A 4,906-nucleotide genomic window follows, 5' to 3' on the forward strand; every position below is an offset into this window, starting at 1 on the left:
CCTCTAGGAGACACCCCCATTCTGCCCCAGGACAGGCATGTCCTGGTCAGAAGCTGTTTTGTTTGTTTTTGTTTTTCTGAGACAGAATCTCACTCTGTTGCTCAGGTTGGAGTGCAGTGGCATGATTTTGGCTCAGTGCAACCTCTGCCTCCCGGGTTCAAGCGATTCTCCTACCTCAGCCTCCTGGGTAGCTGTCATGACAGGCGCCTGCCACCACGCCTGGCTAATTTTTTTTTTTTTTTTTTTTTTTTTTGGTATTTTCAGTAGAAACGGGGTTTCACCATGTTAGCCAGGATGGTCTGTATCTCCTGACCTCGTGATCCACCCACCTCGGCCTCCCAAAGTGCTGGGATTACAGGCGTGAGCCACCACACCCGGCCAGAAGCTGTTTTATCTCTCTTTGGTAGTTCACTAACGGAAGGTATTTCTTCATGGTCCTAGCGTCCCTCTCACAGGGCTGTCAGTGATCCTGGCACACAGAACATGCTTGATAGGCTGGGTGCAGCAGCCCCCACCTGTGATCCCAATGCCTGGGGGAGGTGCAGGGGCTCAGGCCTGTGATCCCACCACTTTGGGACGCCGAGGTAGGAGGATTGCTTCAGTGCAAGTGTTAAGACCAGCTTAGACCACACACAGAGACCTTGTCTCTAAAAAAAAAAAAAATGTTTTAAAAATTAGCCAGGGCCGGGCGCAGTGGCTCACGCGTGTAATCCCAGCACTTTGGGAGGCTGAGGCGGGCAGATCCCCTGAGACCAGCCTGGCAACATGGTGAAACCCCATGTCTACAAAAATACAAAAATAGCTGGGCGTAGTGGTGGGCGCCTGTAATCCCAGCTACTCAGGAGGCTGGGGCAGGAGAATCGCTTGAACCCTGGAGGCGGAGGTTGCAGTGAACATCACGCTCAGTGAAATAAGCCAGTCACAACAGGACAAATCCTATGTGATTCCACTCCTAGGAGGTCCCTGGAGTCCTCAGATCCACAGAGACGGAACGTAGGATGGGGGAGGGGGGGTGCCAGGGGCTGGGGAGGGGACAAGGAGTGAGTATTTCACGGGGCAGAGTTTCAGTTTGGGAAGATGAGAAGGTTCTGGAGAGGACGGTGTTGATGGTTGCACAACAGTGGGAATGTGCTCAATGCCACTGAGCTGTGCACCTAAAAATAATAAAAATGGGGCCGGGCGCAGTGGCTCACGCCTGTAATCCCAGCATTTTGGGAGGCTGAGGCGGGCAGATCACGAATTCAGGAGATTGAGACCATCCTGGCCAACACGGTTCTACTAAAAATACAAAAAATAAGCTGGGCGTGGTGGCGGGCGCCTGTAGTCCCAGCCACTCAGGAGGCTGAGATAGGAGAATGGAGTGAACCCAGGAGGCGGAGCTTGCAGTGAGCCTAGATCGCACCACTGCACTCCAGCCTGGGTGACAGAGCAAGACTCCATCTCAAAAAAAAAAAAAAAGAAAAAAATTGACCGGGCGCAGCGCGGTGGCTCACGCCTGTAATCCCAGCACTTTGGGAGGCCAAGGCGGGCGGATCACCTGAGGTCGGGAGTTCAAGACCAGCCTCAACATGGAGAAACCCTGTCTCTACTAAAAATACAAAATTAGCTGGGCGTGGTGGTGCACGCCTGTAGTCCCAGCTAATCGGGAGGCTGAGGCAGAATTGCTTGAACCTGGGAGGCGGAGGTTGTGGTGAGCCGAGATCGCGCCATTGCACTCCAGCCTGGGCAACAAGAGAGAAACTACATCTCAAAAAAAAAATAAATAAATAAATAAAATAAAAACAAAAATAATTAAAATGGAAAATTTTATGTCACATATATTTTACCACAAGAAAAAAAGGAGACCAAAACTATATACCGTGTGTTGGATCTGTTTATAGTCACACTGGGAGTAAATTCGGATCACTATCTGCACAGCCTTTTTCTCGCTGCTTGCCCTTCGGTGGAAGGAAGGAAATGAATGGGGAAGAGGGAGAAGCGGAGAAGTAGGCTCTTCTAGTTCTTTTCTTTTCTCTTCTCTTCTTTTCTTTTTTTTTTTTTAAGGTGGGGTCTCACTCTGTTGCCCAGGCTGGAGTGCAGTGGCGCGATCTCCGCTCACTGCAACCTCCACCCCTCACGATCAAACAATTCTCCTGCCCCAGCCTCCTGAGTAGCTGGGATTACAGGCATCCACCACCACACCTGGCTTTTTTTTTTTTTTTTTCAGAGACGGAGTCTTGCACTGTCGCTCAGGCTGGAGTGCAATGGTGTGATCTCGGCTCACTGCAACCTCTGCCTCCTGGGTTCAAGCGACTCTCCTGCCTCCGCCCCCTGAGTAGCTGGGATTACAGGCACCTGCCACCACGCCTGCCTAATTTTTATATTTTTAGTAGAGACGGGGGTCTCGCCATGTTGGCCAGGCTGGTCTCGAACTCCTGACCTCAGGTGACCCGCCCACCTCGGCCTTCCAAAGTGCTGGGATTACAGGCGTGAGCCACCATGCCCGGCCTGTATTTTAAAAAATATATTATTTGTAATCAGCTTGTGCCCGACTTCCTTCTTTGGGCCACATTCTGTGCATTTCATCCACCCACTGCTTCATTGTTTTATTTATCCAGTCACCAATAGATGGATGTGTGGTTATTTCAAATGTTCTAGTCTTGTTTTGTTTTGTTTTGTTTTGGTAGAGACAGGGTCTTGCCATGTTGCCCAGGTTTGTCTCGAGTTCCTGGGCTCAAGTGATCCTCCTGCTTCAGCCTCCCAAAGTGCTGGGATCACAGGTGTGAGCCACTGAGCCCAGATTTTTTTTTTTTTTTTTTGGCAGGGTTTGGCTCTGTGGGCCGGGCTGGAGTGCAGTGGTGCGATGTTGGCTCACTGAAACCTCCAAGTCCTGGGCTCAAGCCATCCTCCTGCCTCAGCCTCCAAGTAGCTAGGACTGCAGGTGCGTGCCAACAAACCTGGCTGATTTTTGTATTATTATTATTATTTTTTTTTTGTAGAGATGGGGTTTCGTCATGCTGCCCAGGCTGGTCTTGAACTCCTGGGCTCAAGCAATCCTCTCATCTCGGCCTTCCAAAGTGCCGGGATTACAGGCATGGGCCACTGCATCTGGCCCAGTTTTATTTTAAATGGGGTTTTAGTCCCAGCTACTTGGGAGGCTGAGGAGGGAGGATAGCTGGAGCCCAGGAGTTCAAGGCTGCAGTGAGCTATGATTGCATCATTGCACTCCAGCTTGGGCAACAGAGTGAGACCCTGTCTCAAAATAAAAGAAAAAAAAGTGTTTTGTACTATTTGTCTGTGATCTCGTTCCTTCTATTTTTTTTTTGAGACGGAGTCTTGCTGTGTCGCCCAGGCTGGAGTGCAGTGGCACGATCTCGGCTCACTGCAAGCTCTGCCTCCTGGGTTCAAGCAATTCTACTGCCTCAGCCTCCTGAGTAGCTGGGACTACAGGTGCCCGCCACCACGCCCAGCTGATTTTTTGTACTTTTAGTAGAGACGGGGTTTCATCATGTTAGCCAGGATGGTCTCGATCTCCTGACCTCGTGAGCTGCCCGCCTTGTCCTCCCAAACTGCTGGGATTCCGGGCGTGAGCCACCGTGCCCGGCCCTTTTTATCTTTTTTAAGAGGGAGTCTTGCTCTGTTGCCCAGGCTGGAGTGCAGTGGCGCGATCTCGGCTCACTGCAACCTCTACTTCCTGCGTTCAAGCATTTCTCCTGCCTTAGCTTCCCGAGTAGCTGGGATTACAGGTGCCCACCACCACGCCCGGCTAATTTTCTTTTGTATTTTTAATAGAGATGGGGTTTCACTATATATGTTGGCCAGGCTGGTCTCGAACTCCTGACCTCAATTGATCCTCAGCCTCCCAAAGTGTTGGGATTATAGGCGTGAGCCACCTCACCCGGCCTTGTCCCTTGTATTTATTGAATTCTGTGATGATGAATAAATCAAACGATCAGGTTGTCAATGTGCTGTGAGATTAAGGAGAAAAGCAGTAGGCAGCACGTACCCGGTTTTACAAACCCTGCGGGTCACCTGTTTACTACCGTCAGCCTGGACCTGTTTTCCCACCTCCTTCTGCTGACATTGGAGGACGGGTATCATTCTTTTTGGGGGGCCATCCTGTGCACTGTAGGGTGCTGAGCGGCATCTCTCGTCTGGACCCACTCCATGCCAGCAGCACCGCGCACTCAAGTTGTGACAACCAAAACCGTGTTTCAGAGATTGCCAAGTTATCCCCTAGGGGGCAAAGTCACCCAGAAGAACAACCACTGATGTATGCAATTAACAGATGCAACTAAAACAGTATTTGGCTATTAATAGTAATAGCACTTGGGGGGGGGTCAATAATATCTTTTCATAGTCATTGAATTTAGTTAATTGTTTTGATTTGATTCCAGTTCAGCCCCGAACTGGGTGACCTTGGCCAAGTGACTCAGCCTCTCGGACCCTCGGGATCCTCTTCTGTGAAATGCGGACAGGGGAAGGAGCCTCGCGCGGGACGCTCACGTGCCGTTCCCGCTCCGTCCGCCCGCCTGGGGTGCGGGCGGGTACACTCCCACTCCCCACAGCGCCCCACGCGGCTCCACCGCTTCCGAGTGGAGAGTTAAAGAGGAAACGGCAGCCGCGCCTGCGCACGCGGTGCCCAGCCCGGAGCGCCGGACGCGCACGCGCGCACACGCACGCAAGCCCGCACGCGCGCGCACGCACGCACGTGGCCAGGCCCGCGCACATCCTCCCCTCGCAGGGGCGGGGCCAGCGCAGGGACTCCATTTCCCAGCGTGCCCCGCGGCAACGCCGGGAGCCTCCGAGGAGAAAGGAAAACGCGCGACGGCCCCGACTGCGGCGGCGCGAAATCCGCCGCAGGGACGCACGCACAGACGGAGTACCCCTGGCCCCGCCCCCGGAGGCCCCGTGCGGGAGCGCGCCC

The sequence above is a fragment of the Pongo pygmaeus genome, chromosome 20 (assembly GCF_028885625.2).
Source record: "Pongo pygmaeus isolate AG05252 chromosome 20, NHGRI_mPonPyg2-v2.0_pri, whole genome shotgun sequence".
Taxonomy (NCBI): domain Eukaryota; kingdom Metazoa; phylum Chordata; class Mammalia; order Primates; family Hominidae; genus Pongo; species Pongo pygmaeus.